General features: G+C 27.3%; 1 pseudogene across 1 annotated transcript in view; it reads left to right on the top strand.

The window, feature by feature from the left end:
* The window catches only part of LOC147810029 (voltage-dependent calcium channel subunit alpha-2/delta-3-like), a 47,953-nt pseudogene that overhangs the window by 12,682 nt on the left and 14,202 nt on the right, over positions 1 to 21,069 (top strand). The window contains exons 7-18 of the transcript XR_015434059.1: positions 119 to 190; positions 4,337 to 4,450; positions 4,560 to 4,638; positions 5,942 to 5,991; positions 7,128 to 7,211; positions 8,787 to 8,816; positions 11,527 to 11,577; positions 11,701 to 11,781; positions 13,480 to 13,554; positions 16,840 to 16,901; positions 19,057 to 19,136; positions 20,324 to 20,369. The product of XR_015434059.1 is annotated as a voltage-dependent calcium channel subunit alpha-2/delta-3-like (transcript). The remainder of the gene's footprint in view (positions 1 to 118; positions 191 to 4,336; positions 4,451 to 4,559; positions 4,639 to 5,941; positions 5,992 to 7,127; positions 7,212 to 8,786; positions 8,817 to 11,526; positions 11,578 to 11,700; positions 11,782 to 13,479; positions 13,555 to 16,839; positions 16,902 to 19,056; positions 19,137 to 20,323; positions 20,370 to 21,069) is intronic.

Here is a 21,069-nt window from a genome sequence, read left to right as displayed (position 1 = left end):
TCATAAATTTATCTTTATTGTTTAAATTATTTTCATTATGCAAACTAGAAAATTAAGACAAATAAGAATTGTTCCTAAAGTTTTGATTATAATGAATGATAACTATGTTCATCCCTAGTTTTCGGACGAAGTCACTCCTGTTGTTCCTTGCTTTGAAAATGCTTTGGTCCAAGCAAATGAAAATATACGAGTATGAGAGTTAAATTGTTTACATGAAATTTATTTGTACATTTCAATTATAAATCTGTCTTTTTTTTTAAATGAATAATGTTTTGAAACTGTATGTTTTTTAACTGTTCACATTTTATGTATTTGTCATTTCATTGGTCAATTTTGACCTGATTATGCTCACTCTGGTTATTGTTTCCGTTTTTAAAAGCGCTATATGTTGAGCCACCTCATGTGACATTTGCCATGTGACATTTTTAGCAGCAATCATTGGTCGATTTTCTAACGTTGCCATTCGGGGAATTGTAATGAGGCTTTTTTTGGTGCCGTGTAAGAGAAATATATAGATAGATTATCATTTGCTTGCTGAAATTATCATTGAAACTAATATTTTGTGCAGTGATTGATTTGTAATTTTTTTTTCTTCTGAAAACAGATATAAACATGAAATATATGTTTTCAATGGTTGTGAATCTATCAATTCTATAATGAATAAGTGATAAAATATTTTAATTTTATTATACTGGGATATAATAAGTGATATTTTTCCTGAAATTTTTAGCATATTTTCTGTGTGTTTTCTTCTGATCAGAACAATAAATATGTAACTCATATTACTTTTACAAAAACCTCTAAAAAGTTTGATAGAAATTTATGAAAATTGATATTTTAAAAATTAGTGTATCTTTTAGCCTCAATAGTATCATTTCACTCTCTGTTTTATCTTTTTTGTCCATTTAATTCTCCTTGTTTTAACCTAACAGCCTAACATTCTCTGTTCACAAATATATATGACTAAAATTTCATCTATCCCTTTTAACTGTCAATTCTAAACTCCAATCAACATAAGACATAGTTTAATTCCTATCAAACTAGTATCTCACTGCTAGAAATCGTGAAATTAATGCCATGCAAAATAGTGTATCATGTGAAACTTTATTCTCAAATTTTCACGGTGATAAAAAGTTGTCCCTGTGGTTTTAAATTTATCAACAAAAAAAATTTTTATCTCTAAAAATATTATTTATATAATCTATTATATATAATTCTCTTACGTGGCTCCCAAATTTTGGCTGTATTTCTTTTCCGCCGGTGACAACGTTTGCTTTGTTTTGTTTACGTTTTGAAAACACCAAAGCATTCTGCCTTTTAATGATGTGTTTCTGATCTAATATATATAATTCTCTTACGTGGCTCCCAAATTTTGACTGAAGTACTTTGTACAACTAAATAAGGTTCTTTTCACAACACTTAAATATTTACTTTATTTTCTTCATATATCAGTCGGCAAAGAATTCTGTTAGGTTAAAAAACATTTCGCTAAAAAAATAACAAATTCTAAAAGAAATAAAAATAAACAAGTTAAAAAATAAAAATGCTGTTGCCAGCCATAGAATTTTTTGAAAGTTAACTTAGCAACATAAATCAAAATGACATAGAAGCGCAACTAGATCAAAATTATGATACCTGAGCGCTTGACGTAACAAATCCTTCAATTCTATAAGTGTTGTATCGCCAAATGCCCAAATTAACAATTGTGTTTTTAAAGAAATTCTATAAAAAGTTTTAAATAAACAACCTACTTCTACAACTGCTTCTTGAAGAACTTGGCTCATTGATTAAAAATATTGTTTTAATTTTGCAATACTAACTTTACTTCTACTTTCATTATTGCTATGACCCTCTTTCATTACATTTTACAACTTCATGCTAAATTTGAGGACTTTAAGTTGTTTTGTGGTTGAATACTGACGTTTAGAAATGTATACATAGAAAAGTAATATTTAGAGATTAAGAGTTGCCTCAGAAAAATTTGAATTGTTGTCATTGAATTTAACAATGGAAGCAATCGTTTTTGTGAAAAATTGAATTGTATTGTTGACATCAAAACTAAAAATATTGTGTTTCAACTTAACAATACTACCTTAATTTATACTTTAGAATTGCCTCAGAGAAATTTGAATTGTTAGAAATGACTTGAACAAAAAGTTTTATTTTTACTGACAAATACTATATTATAATTTTAACTTTTTCTATGACTATACTCATTTTCTTATTCTTTTCTTTGTTTTTTATACATTTTATATTTTTGTGATAAAATAAAAAACTTATAGTTGTTCTGCTTCTGAACACTGATGAAAACACACAATGATGGGCTTCATCAACAATCAAAAATATCTACATTTATTTCACAAATTCCGTATTAATAGGGTGGCGCCCTTCAGAGAATTAAAAATACAAAATTATCTTCATCAAAGCCGATGCTTTACATCCGGCGTTCAGTGGCAGACTACTATTTCATATTGTTTTACAACACATAGCTTTAGCCCTCTGGTGGGAAAGACTTTGAAACAAAACTTACAACAGTTACTTTTCTCAACAACTGAAATTTAGAATAGTGTGATTAAGAAAAATATGTGAACTGCTTGGATTTTTAAAATAATATTGAAATGTACAGGTTTAGAATTTTCTACAGTGAAAAGTTTTCGAAACTTCAGTATTAAAAAAAGTATGCAAAAGCTAGACGTTAAGAATGTATCCAATGAGCGAGCATTGGATTGCGAAGCAATCCGAAATGAACTACGAAAGCAGTTCCGGGGGTTGGCGAGCGCCAGCGAGCAGGGGGCGAAGCCTCCTAGTCATAAATATAAGACAAATTTTAGTTAATTTATTTAAAAATAATAATAATAAGTCATTTATGAAATGCAATGTTTAAGTTTCTTGGAATTGTTATGAAAACCTCAATCTAACAATTATAGTTTTCAAATATATTCCAAGTTTTAAATATATTTTATTCATCGATATTTTGTTCTGACATTTTCACTCTAAACTTTGGTTTTGAACTTATATACATATTTGAGCTTAAAAACTAAAATGTGTTGTATATTTAGATTTTTTAAACATTAAAAGTTTTTTTTTTTTTTTTAAAGAATAAACTTAAGACTCATTCCACAATAACTAAATGTTTTTGAATTTGACTAAAAAAAATATTGTGAATATGTGAGTATAGAGATCAATCTTTTATCTATTTAAAATTTTGAATTTCAAAAAAAGTCTTGAAAAAAAATTTTTTTTACTATACTTGGAAAATTTTACAGTTGAGAGAAGATTTTATTCGAAGCTGACTAAAATGCCTAGATGGTGTTTAAAAAAATCAATTCCGAAGTTGTTTTAGTATATTGCCTACTATTGTTTCTGATGAAATGATTATGCTATTAGGAAAAATGGTAGTTTGTGGAATTTGGAGGAATTGGCTTTGAAATATACAAAAATATCAAGAATCTGTTTATTAGACATCTTTTTTTAATGATATAATTTAATCATTTAGAAAATAATATTCTATATTTTGTTTTTTTACAAACCACATAATTACAGAAATTTGAGTGTTTTCAAAATATTTAACATGTTTTTCCCCAAAGCTGTGAAATCTGCAATCAAATAATATAGAAAATAATTAATAAGTTAGCGAAACCTGTTTACTTTCTCCAAATGTTTCCTTGTGTTAAGGATCTGTTCTACCAAAACAACTTAATTGTAACCGTCTGTTTACAAACTTTCTCTTTACCTAAATTTAATCCACTGTAACACCTCAACTCCAGTGATCCATAAGGCACTACTAAGAAATCTAATCATGTATGTTACATAATATATTAAATTTCAACACTAAAAAACTTCTTATAGTCGCCTTGACAACAAAAGAATAGGGGCAACCATATTTAGAAATTTAACTAAATTGATATGTTCATGTTGTGAAGAGTAGTGTATTTACTGAGTGTTTGGACTGTTTTCCTGTGGAAAAGAAAAATATGTTTATTGTTTTGTACGTATAATGTGAGAGGCCATAGTAAGATTAGATATTAATCATTAGCAGCCTTGCATTAACAGAGTGGATTTGGATGTTGTAAATAATGGTATTATGGCTTTGAATTTGTTTTGTGCGAATTTTATGATTATTGAATAATTGCTAGCAACTTCACTTGTATCATGATATCTAATTTGCTTTACATTACAAAAAATTTGACTCCAGGAATGCACTATTTTTTTAATGTATTTTTGCATCAACTTTGGTATTGTTAACAGGAACGGATATTTTATCATCATCAAAATATTTTTGTTTTTCAATTGTTTTCAATCAGAACTAAAAATAAATTTTACTTTATTGTTGCAGTACAATCGATCTGGATTGGGCACTCAATGTAACCAAGCCATTATGATAATTACCGATGGAGCTCCTAATACATTTGAAGACATATTTAGGCGTTACAATTACCCAAATTTACCTGTAAGTTTTCTTGTCATTATAAGACAGCAGTTATCATTTAAATATAATGTTTTTTTTATAATTTTATTAAATGGAAGCAATCTTGCTTAATTTTTCTACTAATTTATAGGTCAGAGTATTTACATACCTAATTGGTAAGGAAGTTACTGAATCACATGAAGTAAATTGGATGGCCTGTGCAAATAAAGGTTTGTCTTTTTTTTTTTTTTACACATTTTTTTTTGAACTGTGTTAGTACTTGGTTTTATCCAACCTAGTCAAATAAAATCAGGTTTGCATTGAAATAATGCTTGATTATAGTATTAAATTTACACAATCACCTTGTACACTGCTAAGCAAAAAACTTGAAAATTGAGGAACATAAGTAATTATGAATTTCATATGTTTGTAACTTTTATTAAATTATGTGTAACTGACCTAACAGAAATCATAAATAAAACTTTAATCCTACTTCTCTGCAGTGGTACAAGCTTCATGTGTCCATTATTTACATTTGGGGCTCTGTATCTAACCTTCCTATGATTTTAACTTGGTCTAGCATGTAACTTATAGCCTTTTGTAATACTTGATTTTGTCCAACTGACTAAATCTCAGTTTTATTCTACAGTGCCATTTAACAGAAAGGGAGAGTTATATTATTTTAAACTTGATGCGAAATCTGCTTAAATAATTGCTAAAAAAAGGCATTATCAGGTGATTTTACTGAAAATAAATCTTTAAAGAACAAAAAACTACAGAGTAATATTGATGATGTAAAAATTAAAACTTTTATGATAAATATTTCGAATAATTACTATTGACAGAGAAATAGTCTGCACTCTCTTTCATTCATCTCTGAATAAAATGATGAATACCTACTTCTAGTTTCATGTCATATCTGATAAATGTCAGCAGTAATTTAATCAAAACTGACTGCTCCTTATTTTATTTTTCTTCCCAATTTTGCCCATCTCTCCTATTTACAAAAAATTAGTGATCACGGAAATATTCATTTTCGTAGAAATAATTATTTTCTGAATTTTGAAATAAGTAGCATTAAGAGAACACTGAAATATAATGCAAGTTGTTTTATAGTAATCAATAAATAAAAACTGGAGAACAAATTTTATTTTTTGTCAAAACTAGACTCAGAAAACTTAAGAAATTTGATTGTCACATTGTGTGCTGTCAGATTTTTATTCCTCCTCCTTTTAGTGATTCAAATACCTGTCTAGATATCAATGTTGTTGAAATTTCCATTGCCTATTATGATATTTTGACTGTGGCTTCATTTTGTAATTTATAATAGAATCAATGCAAATGTCTAGTTGCGTTAGTACAAAAATTTTTTTACTCTGGATGTGTTTCAATATAAACATGGCTTTGTGATTATTTAACATTTTCTGAACAAAAATTCATTTTTTTTTCAGTTTTTCATTTTATTCATTATGTATGTGTATGATTTTTAGTCTTCCACTCTCAAGGGCCTTAATATATTTTACTGTTTTCCAGGTTTTTATACACACATGGCTACACTTTCTGAGGTTCGGGATAAAGTTCAGGTCTGTGTATATTTTTTATGCAAACTTATTTAGTCTCTAGATTACTTGGTTCAATGGTCATTTTTTTATTAAAAAATGTATCACTGGTTGTCTTATATTTGTATTGCATAAAATATTTGTAAAGGGAAATAACCTTGCATTATTGTAATCTATGACGAAAGTTTTCTACCATTGGAATGACAAAGTTTATGTACCTCAGAAAAAACCTGAAAAACTCAGGGGGTATAAATTTGCTTTTTAAAACCTGCAGGAGATAGAAACTGGTTACAAAAACCAGCAAAAATTGAAAATTCAGGAAAGTTTGTAAACAACTTTTTCAATAAAAAGTAACAATTTTGTATTAAACCTCCTTTTCACAAAATTTGTAATTTTATAACACAAAGTCTTCACTTCTATTGACATTACAATTTTAGGTTAGAAAATATCTTTTATTTTGATTTAATAAGAAAATATTAACTGTATTATTTAAATTAGTTTTTTAAAGATGCAATATTACTTTAAGAAGGAATTTGATTTGTTTTTTTGAGTTAAAAATAAAAGTTTTTAATTTTTTGTGATTAGGAGCTTCTTTGGAGGTGATTAGGGCTTATTCAAATATTATGAAACCATGTTTTAGACTAACCCTCCCCCTTGTCAAATAACAGTTTATTGTTTAAGGATTACTTATGAAAAATCTGGTTTTACATGCATGAGAAAATAAGTATTTTTTAGTATTTGTGCAATATAGTACATGAATCATGCTTAAAAAAAGTACCTAATTGGGTGTGATTAATTGGAACTCGCTAAAAACATAAAATTTTTTCATATGCATCAATTCATAATCTTAGATTCTAAACCGGAATAAAATTTAAAACAAATGTGCGTGAGATGAGGTGAATATTTTTGATAAGAATTTAATGGTTAATATTTCTTAATATTAAGACTGCAATGTAATCTCTTTTTTTATTATATTCTACAATTTTGTTAAAAATCATGTAATGATTTTTGAAAGACTCATGAAAGCTCTTTTGTCACTCGTATCTTTTTCTGTTATCAACATTTGAAATGCATAAATCTTTTTAAAAATATTTTACCAAAATTTTGGGACAAATTTTGTCGGGTATCAATTTAATGAATTTCTATTCTTACTGTTTCAGAAATATGTGCCAGTTATGAGCAGGCCTGTTGTTTTGTCTGGTACACGACCATTTGTATGGACATCTGTCTATGCAGATGTGCCGGTGAGTTGTTAATTTAATCCTTTTTAGTATTTAAATCTTGATTTTTTACGTACATGTCTGTTTCTATAACACAGATGTTTTTATCAATATATTTAATATGAACTATAATTAATAATTGAATAAATGTTTCTTAATGTCTCATATTTTGCGAATATCCAATATATGAATAATGAATGTCCTCTATATATTGTAATACAAATATAATTTAAGAAGTTTTACTTCACTATCTTTTATTATTATTATTATTATTAAATTAATAATTTTTTATTTAAAGTTCATAAGTTAAATATTTCCACAATATCCAATATATGAATAATGAATGTCCTCTATATATTGTAATACAAATATAATTTAAGAAGTTTTACTTCACTATCTTTTATTATTATTATTATTAAATTAATAATTTTTTATTTAAAGTTCATAAGTTAAATATTTCCACAAGCGTTTGACATATTTTTACATTTTTCTGCTATAAAAATTTATTAAAATAATAGTATTTGAGCATGTATCGGAACATCGTTTTTAAGTAATAAGCTAATAAACTCAGCTATATCATTTTAGCCGCAATTTTTATACCACTTCAGCTATACTACTTTAAAACTTGCATGTTTTTTTGGATTTCTTTTAAAGCTTTAAGGATCTTAAAAATCATTTTTTAAACCTAAATTATTTTATGCATAATGCTTCATGATTAATAATTTTACACTATGCACTAATCTATTTTTTCATTGTTAATTTTGATGAAATTTTATTTGAGTCCTTATTACTATTTTTCTCATCAGTTTAAGAAAAAATTAGAGCCAATCTAATTTTCAAAAATAGTACTTGGTATAATTTCTTATATTTACTGCTTTCAAACAAAATTCATCCAACTGACCTCAACCTAGCAGAATGGAAAGATAGAGAATTTGAACAAATTCGTATCAAACTAAATCAAATGCGAATTCAGCAGTGGCATTCTGCCCAAGAAGATGAAGATTATGCTGATCCTGATAGTACACCTGAGCCCGAACACGAAACAAAAGAGATTAGGGTTTGTGTTTTGTTCTAAAGTTAATGACCCTATGTTTTGCTTGATTCCCAATTCAAATCCTGATGTTTGTTGTTTCTAGTAAATTACTGAACAAGCAAATGACTCCAAATTCCATGAATCCATACCCTGTAATTTTAAAGTTTACCTTAACATTCACTGATTCACTTTAGGGTCTAGAAGAAAACCTTTAATCTCCTTTAGACTGATGAATTAATTTTAAAAAATTAACTATAGCGAAGGAAATTGTGTTTTTTAATAAAAATTATAAAAAATAAAATTAGTTTTGAACTAATCTTATTATTTTAACTTTCTTTGATTTTTTATAACAAGCAATGAAAATTGTGTGTAAAACTAAAATTTGGAATGATGCTTTTTTTTTGTTGCTTTTTTGCATTATTATAACGGAAGATGTCTTTTGTATTACTTGAAATATTAATTGATAACTCTTTAACAGTGTGCATTTGTTATATTTCTCTACATGCTGCATTCTGGAATTTTACATTATCTCATGAAACATTCTGCGTGTGCTATTTATGTATTAGATTCCTCGTAGTAGGTTCAAGAAAAAACAGGTGTGTACCCTATTATGTTCTAATTGTAATTTATACTATTTTTACCCTTAATTTATTCTATTTACCTGTTCGTTACGTAATTTACATAATTACGTAATTTATTCTATACTATTCTATTTATTCTTATTTACCTGTAATTTATTCTATTTTTACCCTTAAAACCTTTTTAAAAATTTTGTTCCATTATTTGGCTTGTATTTTTCCTGAATTTTTAAATGAAATACATCTCTAATATGATTCTGTCTTTAAAAAATGAAGTTATGATTTATTTATATGTATGTTACTGGAAATATATAAAGCATCTACATAATGTAGGATGCCTAGTGTTTTGAGGCAAAGTATGAAACATGAAAATTATTATTACAGGGAAACCTTGGTTAAGCAGACACTCTTGAGACTTAAAAAATCTTCTGTTAATGAGAGTTGCCCATTTACAGGAAAGGTACACTAGCAGCGAAGGCTAAGGCCATTAATTGTTTGGAATAATTGATGGCATTAATTGGATTTGAGATAAAATAATTAAATTATCTATAATAACTATTCACATTGATATTTATTTAAACTTAACATAATTATAACAACAACAAAAAAATAGCATTTAATATATACCTTTGTTTTATATTTATCTAATTGAAAATAAAGATGTGAAGTTTTTTTAAGCTGCTGCATATCACTATTTCTTCGTGATACAGTTTTAAATCATTTAGCATTTTTATATCGATTTCATCAGTTTTGGATAGATAAAAATAGATATATACCCTCTAACACCTCTCCACCACTTGATAGAAAGCATTGCAATACCTCTTTAGAGGTAAACCATTCTATATCTCTTTGAAGATAAAACGTTCTATAGAATACTGGTACATGCCAGAGAATGCCTGAATATTATGTAAAATAATGTTTCATTCTTTGTGGGGCAATTCTAGGTATGATGTAAAATACCGAATTTCATACATTGCTAGTAGCCTGTACAGTAGAACCTCGATTGGTCGTTTCCCGTAGAACAATTCATTACAATGTATAGATATGGGAAAGTGGCGAATGCAGGTCAACAAAAATATTAAATAATGACCTGAAAACACATAAAAAGTTGTAAGGAAATAATAGACTGGAAAATCAATAAATTTAAAATAAGTATTAAAATTTTAATTGAAATTTACTTGCTGCAAAAATATTTAAGATGCAAAGGAAAGAGGAATAACTGATTTATATATTTATTTAAAATATTTGGAACTATTTGATTGAAAACAACACTCCTCTAACAACAACTAACTTTTGACATTTTCGACAGATTGTTCTTCGTCTTCTGTATTTCCGTGTGGCTATGGAAAGTCTCTCATTATTTTGAAAGCATTTCGCAAATGTTGGCAGCGGTTGTGGTTCCATTTCATTCTCATCAGTATCACTTTGCACTTTTTCAGCTTCTGCAACCATTTTTCAAGCTGACAACTCCACAAATGTCACCATTTTTATGAAATGAATTCATAAACATCAAGCGTGATTATTGAGGCGTTTTTTCCAAACTGTAACAAATCCTTATCTTCTCCATCGGTATCATCAGAAATTACTTCTTTTTCTTATTGATATTTTTTTAGTGTTGTAAAATTTCTGAAAAACAGATGTGGGAATCTGCCTGTTTCATAACAAAAACTGATATTATTAACATTATAAGAATAGCATTTGGGATAAAACTGTTCAAACAAGACGATACATGGGGGAACATTGGATTGAGGTTCTACTGTGTCATATTTTATTTTTAAGAGTTTTCAATGTGATTGACAAAGCTCTTAGACAGGAAATTATAATATTACAAAATTATTATAAAAATGATTAATTTTTGAAATCAAAAACATCAATGTCATGTTTATTATTTCTTAAAATAATATGCTAAATATATTAAAATTCCAAACATCATTAAAGCTTGCACTATACTTTCTTTAACTTTGTATGTAACTATTGAGTTTGTAGCAATTAGTCTAAAGTACTGCAATGGTGTATTTTGCTCATCATCCGAATTATTAAATTACTGCAAAAAAATCTGAAAATAAACACCTGTTTTAATGAATTCCATACAATTTGATGTATTTAGTCATCTAGGCTCTTTGTTTATAATGTCTTTTTTTACATTCTGAGTTTTTTTCTTAATTTTAATTCTCATTTTGTAGAATGCATAGCCTTGGATAGAATGTATAAAGTAGTATAAGAAAGCGAAAGTAGATAACATCAAACAACAAACTAAAACAAATGAAAAAAGAATCTTTTGTTTCACATGCCATGCATATCACAGCATGAATTTTTGTTAATAATCAACTGCTTTAATAAGGATTTTATTTTATTATTATTGCATTATCTCAGTCTTTTATTGTATTTATTTATTTTTGCATACCATGAATCTTCCACGAAATTTGATTCTTTTTTTCCTGCAACAAATTTCAAACCCTAGCCTGCACATAGCATTTTAATACATTTAATTTAGAAAATAAAATTAGTTAATTATTATTTAGAGCATCTAAAGACAAGAATGCAAAAAGACAAGTGGTTCAATGAATGTTTGCTTTAACAACGTTTTGGTGTTAATAATTGTTGTTTTTTTTGCAAAAATCTTTATTTAACAAATCAAAAAGTAGTGCCATTAATCTCTGTAATAAAAAAGTTAGGTTATTTTTATGTAAATAAGTTTATAATTCTAATGAAGTGTTGCTCTTTTCAGCTTCTTCAATTAATGACTACAGTTGCCACTCCAGTATTTGATAAACGAAATGTAAGTATACTGGCCTAACGTTGCAAACTGTGAAACTTGCCGCATATTTCCCTTCTGTATTCTTGTAAGAGTTTTTTCATTATTTATTTATTTTTCTGTGAGTTGAAATAAACTTTCTCTTAGATCAAGTCTGCTAGTTTATTGGGAGTGGCTGGTACTGCTGTTCCTATCAGGGAAATTACTAAATTAACAAGAGATTATAAGGTATCTTTCATATTCACTCTATATACATTAGTATAATTATTTGTGTCAAAAAAATCAAATCAGCTTTAAACTTGATTTTCTTTTTACAGTATAGTAAATTAAATATAAAGAATTTTTTAACATTGTTTAAATCAGTATGTTTTTAAAGTATGTACTGATTTTTAATAACTAATTTTTTCCTAAATTTTTTTTACCAAAAGTTTTCAAGTTTAGCTATTGAACCTGAAAAACACTATTGCTTTGAATTGTTGCCCTTATATAGTTTCATTTATTGCGTTTTTATTTTATTTATGCTTTTTTTTTTAATTCAACATTTTTCAGCCAAGAAGCTATTTTTGCACATAGAAACAGTTTTTCATATCAAAATTACAATGAATTACTAAGAATCAAAATTTATTAAAATTGCATAGGGTTCTCATTTTCTGATAAAACTTGATTCAAGTTTTAAAGGCTAGCATTAGTTTTGCATGAAAAAAAGGTCAATATCATCATGATACTAATTGCAACTGATTCTGAACTCTGCATTTTTTTTCATTCAGAATGTCTTTTATATCGATCACTCAGTGCGATAATATTTAATGCGCTGAAGCAAATTTTGACCAATCGCAGAATTGGTTCTGTTCATATAACTTTTTTCTATTTATTTTTTAATTTTGATAATCATGGCAGTAAGATTGCATTTTTCTTCTTATGTGGAATTTTTAGTACTTGATATTAAGTGAGGTTTTTTTTTCTCTGAAGATTAAGGAAAGTATTAGCGTATGGAAAACGGCTGTTATTAATAATTGCTGTTTATTATTTTTGACAATCAAATCTTCTTAATCATATTTTTTTAAGAGAATTTATTTTAGAGCATTAAAATATTCACTACGTGTTTATGAAATTTTTATGCATTGATGGAAGAATATACTTAATCAAGTTATTCACTTCTGCAATATTTACTGTTTGCTTTGCAAGTTCTGTCCTGTACACCACTTCACTGTTTATTTTCTGATTTCACAATGCAGAGCAAACTACAAGTCATTATGTGACTTTCTTTTTCTATTTCTAACTGTCATAGGGTCAATAAAGTTACCTTACAGTTTTTACAATGTATACAATTCAAAACTGTACATTTGAAAAGAAGTTGAAACTATCTTAGAAATCCGATTATCAGCAAAATTAAATTTTTTGAATGATTCTTCTACAGAAAAAAAAATTTAATCTACTTTGTATGCTTGTATTATTTTTGTGGTAGATAATGTTGAGTCTGTCACTCATTCTACTTCTACTACATGTTTGAAATTTGGTGTCTTTAACTATTCTGTAAATTTAAGAAAAAAAAATATCTGTATTTTCCTGTTTGACTTTAAATAAAGTTTCAAATTTTAAAAACATAATAATTTGCTTGCCGTAAAAACACACACACACATCCCCTTATTAACTAAAACAGTTTTACTAATATCTTAAGATTTATATTTAAAATTATCTTAATTTTACTATCGCAAAGTAACATATGCAATTATTTTTATTACATTTATTTAAGAAATTTTAGGGGCAAGAACTAAGTTTCAAACCTATGTTAAACATTTTTACGTTGCTTTTTTTAGACACTTGTTATTTATAATTTCATATGGCGGTTGCAGTGTGTGTCGTATTTTATGTATTGTTAAAAGTTTGTATTATGTGCATAAAAATATTTATTCTTTTTTTTTTTAGATTGGAGTCAATGCTTATTCATTTGCAATTACAAATAATGAGCATGTACTTTTTCATCCGGAGCTTAGACCATTTGTAACTTTTTTTCAATGCTACTTAATATCACTTGTTTATTAAAATGTTTTGAACTAATATCAGCACTTATTTCTTAAATTAAATTCATTTCCTATAACTTTTTCTAAATTTTAATGTAATTTCTTTTGTCTCATTGAATAATTTCTTCTATTACTTTAAAAGAAAATGTTGCGCAGAATTTTTCATTCATATCTTAAACAACTCAAATAATTTCTCAATCATCAATTTATTGATTTCAAATTTTGTAAATATAGCACTTTTCAACGTCCTTCAAATTACTATTCTCTCCTTTCTTTGTTCTTTATTATTTTACGCATTAAGCAAACTGTGTATTTCCTCCTCATATTAGGCACTGTAATAATTATTATATTATAGGCACTAATCTAAATAGGAATGAGAGTTAAAATTTTTGAAGAAAAAAACTTTTGTCTCTTATAGATTAGCTTTATATTTCCTATTTATTGTTTTTATTATTTATTTTCCGACCAATTTTTACTTTTTTTGAGATTTGACAATATAGATTCGAACTTGCATATATGTTATCTATATTAATTCCTTTAGTAGTCTTTTTTTTTTAAAAAAATTATTCTGGAATTAGATATGCTCATAATAAAACATATGATATACGGTAGCAAAATAAGAAAATGGAACGCTTTAATAACTTTTGATCTGAGTTTCGTGTACTACAACATGCCTGCCAAGTCTCCTGTTTTTTTAACGAAGGCTCCTGTATTTTATGACTATCTCCTTTTTACCCGTATAGTTTTCCATATCCAAGTTTCTCCATATATGTTGAAGAAATTTTTTTTTTCAAAAAATGGCGATAAAATATTTGTTGATGTCAAAAATACTTCTTAGTCCTCAACAGATGGTGCTATTGCCAGTAATGCAGTATGTTGAGTGTTAATAGTTTAAGTAATTATAAATCATGATTTAAAAAGATCTTCTTTAGATTAAGATTTATTTACTTATTTTTTACTTCGTTAAATGTAAGTGCTTATATTATTTCCAATTTTTACTTACATGATTATGCTTGATGTATCAAAACTTTACTTGTAGCCTAAAAAAATGTCACTAGTAAAATCTCCGTTATTTTATTTCTCCAATGTTGGCAGGTATGCTACAATGCAATGAGTTGCAATTTGAGGAACTAACTTTAAATACGCTGAAATGCTTGTCAATTTCCTTAAAATTTAAATCAAACACAAAAATATACTTTCTTTGATTAAACCATAACTTTTTACAGCTCATTGGAATTCTTGGCACTCAAAATATGGGGAAAGCTGAAATCTTGAAAAATGGTTTCAATGATTAAGAAAGGAGTGTGATTTAGAATTTGGTCCCTTAATATTAATTTGACTTTTTGAATATTTCACCATATCTCTTCAACTAATTAAAAAGTCAAAAACATTTTACTCACATACACGTCGAGCTCTCGTTTATTCAAAGTAAAATCTATGTAAAACAAAATAATTAAGCGTCCATTGTACGAGAAGCATCTTAATAACCATTATTTTAGCAGTTTTGAGAGAAAAAAATTAAATAAAATACATTGCAGTAAAATACATACATTTTTTATGACATCAAGTAACCAGAGAAGTTTTACAACTTTTTTTTATGTCACTCATTTTTTTTTAGTGTTGTATTCACTTAGTTTCGACATTTCCCCCAGTTTTTGTTGGTGTGCTCAAATTGTTTCCTCAGAAAAATGGAACTTATTTCATTTCAGAGAAACCCTTTTTGTTAGTTACCCTTTTTCTTTTTACAATGACTTAAGACTGGAAGGAATTTGAGATACCCTTGTGTAGTATTTCACCTTATTGTTTTATGCAGCAATGTTATGTTTTATAAAGCAATAGAAGTTAAAATAATACTTTAAAAATGTTTAAATGTCCTTAGATCAGTATTCGTAAAGAGACATACAAAACTACTCCTGTGCAAAACTATTAGATGCCCAATCCTTATCTATACATCTGAAACTTAGACTCTCCCATAGAAAGAAGCTTATGTTAACCATCTGTGGAAAAAAAACATCTTGCAAACCATTTTTGGCAAAGTCAAAGAGGGCACTTTCAACAGAAATTTCATAATTTATGAGAACATAGATATAATAAAATTTGAACAATGAGATTTGTTGGGCACATTTGTTTAGATACAACTAGTCCAACTCATAAGATATTCTTACACAAACCAGTTGTTAGTAAAGCTAGAGGACATCCAAAACTTGAATGACTCAATCATTGGGATTTTAAAATAATCAGCATTTTGAACTAGTAAGATCTGGTGACAAGAAAAATGACACGGAGAAATCTTCTGGAGAAGTCTATGTCCCACCCTGGGCTGTCGTGCCAATGATGATGATGTCATTAACTAAAATTTCTTATGGGGAAAATGTAGCCAGTCCAAGTGTATTGAAATTAGCTCAACTCAAACTAGTGAGCTCAAACTCACTTTTCGAGAGTAATCCCAAAATCTTTTGATTTGCGCAAAAGATTTGATAAGTAAAAACGCTGAGAATTTTTTAAAAGCTATTTATAAGGCCAATATTTACTGACATATAGAATACATTATTTAAAATTAAATATTTTCAGGCCATGATATTAAAAATTTCTAAATTCTTAATGCTCTTTGCATATATTTTATACCAAATAACTTAACTAAACAGATTCTTGTATGTTGAAAAAAAATATATTTAAATTTTATAGGAAGTTCTCCATTAGTTTCTGAAAACTTTTTTTTTGTTTTGTTATAATGCTGGTATCGGGGTTTGGTTGAGCCTGTCTCGTCTGTAATGCATGCAAGTAATGTTATTTGCAATTCGCCTCATCTAAACGAAACTAAAGTTTTCTAGTTGCTTAGCAATTTCTAAGAAACTGTTTACATTTTATTCTGTCACAGATTTATTTGCTGGAGAAAAAAAATTAAAGTAAATTACAATTTTTTGTGAACATGAATTTTTTATTAAAATATTATTCATAACCATATTTAATTATTTAAAAAAAATTTGTAAAGATAATAATGATAACAAATAATGTATTATTTTTCCCAATAGATTTCATAAATTAAATTTTTGCATTCTTTTAATTTGTGATAATGAAGTGATCTAATATGATCTTAGAATTATCTTGCTATTTAGCAATCGATTAAGATTTTAATATAATTCATTTTTATGAATTTTTCTTACCTTTATTACTGCTTTTGTTTATTATACAAATAATTTTGCTGTTTTCTTGGGTTTTTTACTTTGTTACTTATTTTAATGTTCTTTTTTTTTATCTGGAGCAGAAAAGAATTGTTACTCGGAATAATTCTTACTACTATGGACCTATTGATGACACTCCTTTTTCGTAAGTGTTTGAGTCTTCCTTCATATTGTCTCCAGAAATAGTTATTGTCTAGTTTCTATGTTGTTATGTTTCTCATATTTTATTAATATTGTTTATTTTCCTTTAAACTCTTCTATAGTAAAGTTAGCATGCTTCCCTTTATGATATTTTCTTCAAAAGTATTTTATTGTAATTATAATTATAGTATAAGAAATAGTGTAGAATGGCGAAGCAATTCTCCTGGGTAGAGAGCTGGAGCCAGATCACTCCTAAGCTTTATTTTCCGTGGAGCTGTAGCCCTAAATTTCTCCCATTGTGCTAATGCTATCACAGCACCCCCACCCCCACCCACCCCGTTTCAACCTTCTGGCCACTGCCTAATTTTCTTAAATTACTTTTCCCATTGTGCCTAGTACCTACCATTTAACTGTAAAGGTAAACCATAACAAGCTCAAATACCTGGATCGACGCATATTCCATTGTCGATCGTGCTCGAAGTAAGATTTAGCTTAGACTTAAATTTATGCAGCCTAATTCATTTGGATAAGTTAATCACTTTTACACATAATAAGAAATAGATTTATTATATAGCGTGCGTAGAGGGGAGCAGATGCTTCATCTGAGGTTCCCTTTGTCACAATGGAATTTGTGAACATTCCAGTGTCTCTTCCAAAATAATGATAAAAATTGAGAGAATTGTTTTTAAATAAAGTAAGTTCCCTTTGAACGAATCTATTCTCCTTCATCTCCACACATGCAGGGATAGTCTCAACATGGAAGTGGGAATTGACCACTGGTCGTTCCTAGTGTGATGTTTTTTATGATGCGGCCCCCTGTCTTGGGATTTTATAGCCAACAGTGGCTTCCTTGCTACTGCTCCTTTTTGTTAGAATCAAAGCAGTGACAGCTCTATCATACTCATGCATCAATGTTTCAGAAATTTCATCGTGTCCTACAAACATTCAAGAGACCTGCTGCATTGTAACTACATTGTCTGTTACCCAAGTTGTGGTAGAAAAGCTATTCTTATAATTTAATGATTTAAGATCAGTTCTAAATGAAAGTTTATTAGATTCAATTATTTTCTTTAGAATGAACAACTATCTGAACTGGGAATTATATTAAATTTATATTTTAAGTGTGAGCTGATGATTACGTTATTTTTTATTTATTTGCTTATTTTGTTTCTCTTTGTAATAAAAGTTTCAAATCTGAAATTAAAAATCACATATAAATATATATTAAAATTGTTGGAGCCTTAGCGAAGCCATAGCATTAAAAAATTTTCTGTTATGAGTCCCTTTCCTAGCGATTGATGAGTGTTAGAAAACAGGAGGCAGAGTCTTTTACTATATCTGATGCCCCTATATCTATACTAAAAGTTCCATTCAATGTACGCTTCACAATTTTTTTACTCATTTACTGTAATGAAAAGTTTTATTACATTCAATTTCAGAATATCTCTAGACATCGTAAGGTCTTAGGCACAACATTTAGCAGGTCCTGAAGTGTTCTCTTTCTCTGCTGTCCCTAAGAAAATAAATCATTTAGGACCCAAGATTTTTGCCAATATTATCAAAATAAATATGGATATTTTTCTTTTTCAAATTCCAGTCCTGAAAACTAACAGCATTTTATTGTAACATTTATCATACATTTTATCGTAGCATAACATTTTATTGACTTTTATTCTTCAAATTTCATCATTCTCTCTCGTAGAAGTATGGAATTTTGTCTACAAGGGTTTGTTCAAATAATTATGTAAAGATATAGAAATAAAAAATTTCTAATTCTATAATTTTAACTGGGAGTTAAAGCTTAACTTCCTGGAATATGCAGGATAGATGTTTATTCCTGATATTTGAGCACCCAAACATTTTGATTTTCTACATTACTTTATTTCTGGAAAAAAAGAAAAAAAATTCATTATTTTTGCTAGCAATTGTGAAAGTTAATAACAAAATGCTAGTTGTCCATGAAAGTTATTTAAAATAAATATGAAAAATTCTCTTACCAAATGGAAAAAACAAAATAGAAAAATTTGTTTTGAATTCTTAACTTCTATTTTGTTACCATCTGTTTCGATTCTTTCATGCTGAAAATTTAAGTTTTCTATATTACTGTTATTACTTATCAAAGTGTTGACAAAACATTTTTATTTTATTGTATCTTATAGATTAGCTGTTTCTTTGCCTGAACCTTATGGCCATTATAGAGTAATCGGAAAAGTTGAAGTGAAAAGAAAAGAAGAAGATTGTAGGTGTTACTTTTTGTCACCAAAATTATATTTTATTATGTAATTTTTCAATATTTGAAAGCATTTAGATTTTAGGGATAAAAACATTTTGATTATAAAATATTTAGATATTAATTCAATTTTAGAATGTGTTTTAGGATTCTATTTAAACATAAACCCATATGCATATAAGAAGCAAAAATCGAGACATAGTTTATAAGCATTTAGGTAATTTGCTGCTGTTAATAAATTTCATGTTTGCTGTGATGAATGTGATTTTCTGTCCATGCACTAAGAGCAGTATTTATGGTATTGATAGAAACAGCTTTATATTATACTTTAACCTTTTTATTATTTTTGTGCTACTTTTCGTTATGGAAAAACATATGTATATTTATAATGACCAATGCATCAGCAATTTTTACATACAGGATATTACTTCAAATGTATGTATCTATCTCTGTTGAATTAGGATCAAAATTATAAAATATTTGGATAATTGAAAAAATTTAAAACTCACGCAACATGAGCTTCCTTGGATAAAAAGTATGATTAACATAAATAATTCATTTTTTGATTAGTTGTTCTCTCTCAAAAGTTAAAACTTAATATTTAATATTCTATTATACTTAGCATGACCTAATAAGATTTCATTTGTTATTTGCTGAATACCTATTAGATTGTCGCAATAATTTTCTTTTTTAATAGTTCACTATCTGTTATTTTCTACTTTTGACATTTGTTTTCTATTTAAACTCGTATTATCAACAAACAATGCATTTTCATTAATTTGTTATTTTTTAACTATTTTATGAGGATTATGAGTTCAAATTTCTTTAATGTGCACAATCTTGCTGATAGAAAACCTTTTTCGACTTGCATTTAGAAGAAAGAAAGTTATAATTGATCATAGAGATTAATCATTTGTCTAAATAATGTTTGGAGAGTTACTATTATTTTAACACATTGACTAGTTTAAACTAGCTTTCCATAAGTAAAGAAAAGGTGCTAAATTTTTTATACTCCTTTTCTTCATGGTTTATATTTATTTATGTTTAGAAAATCAAAACTAATGTAAAATTCTTCTACTTTTTTTTATGTCTTCATAATTTAACCTTTTTTAATTAAAATTTTCATTTCAAATCATTCTTGTATTTTTATTTTTAATTTGTTTGACTGTTCACATAAATTATTTTCTTTGTTTTAGGGATGGACTATTTTCGTGGTGATAACTGGCGAGTCCATCCTGATTGGTAAGTATCGAGATTCAAACTAAAATTAACATGCTAATACTATTTATTCATTTATTATTATTACTTTCTCTCTGTTTATTAAGTCATTGTGAATAAACTTACCAAAGGCATGTATCCCTTAAAATTTTTAGAAATATTTTTTGAAATTCTTCATGCATTGATAATGAATGCATTAACTCTGCCCATGAATCTTTTTTAAGGATACAAAAATATTTTTAATTTTAGTCATATACTATATCTTTATTTATAAATTTGTGCATTTTGAAGAAAAATTCAATTGATAATTAGATGTTCTTAATTTCTTTGAAAATTACAATAGACTGAGCTCTAATTATTTCATTTTTATTTGTGTTTTATTGAACAATTTTCATTTTTAATAATGCTTTAATTCAATAGTTTTAACCAATCAACTTTTAGGCTAAAGTGTTGTAGTTAAATTTAAAAAACTAAAAGGGTGATAGGTAGCTAATGCACAGCTCTATACTTTGCAAAAGTTTTTATTAATTAACAAGGGGTTTGCAAACCCTGCTCACCATTGCTCTTCAACCCATGCAGGGCCTGTGCTAAGTATTTGCCACCTCGCCAAATGCGATAAAATCGTGAATTTGATTAATTAAATTGTGTTTTGATAAATTATTTTTTCCACTGGAAAGAAAAATTTATATTTAACTCTACCCTCAAAATGAATTTTTCTAAACAA

The sequence above is a fragment of the Parasteatoda tepidariorum genome, chromosome 5 (assembly GCF_982258835.1).
Source record: "Parasteatoda tepidariorum strain Cologne lab strain chromosome 5, Ptep-v5.0, whole genome shotgun sequence".
Classification (NCBI taxonomy): domain Eukaryota; kingdom Metazoa; phylum Arthropoda; class Arachnida; order Araneae; family Theridiidae; genus Parasteatoda; species Parasteatoda tepidariorum.
The sequence above is the reverse complement of the archived record's forward strand: the minus strand, read 5'-3'. Positions and strand labels throughout refer to the sequence as shown.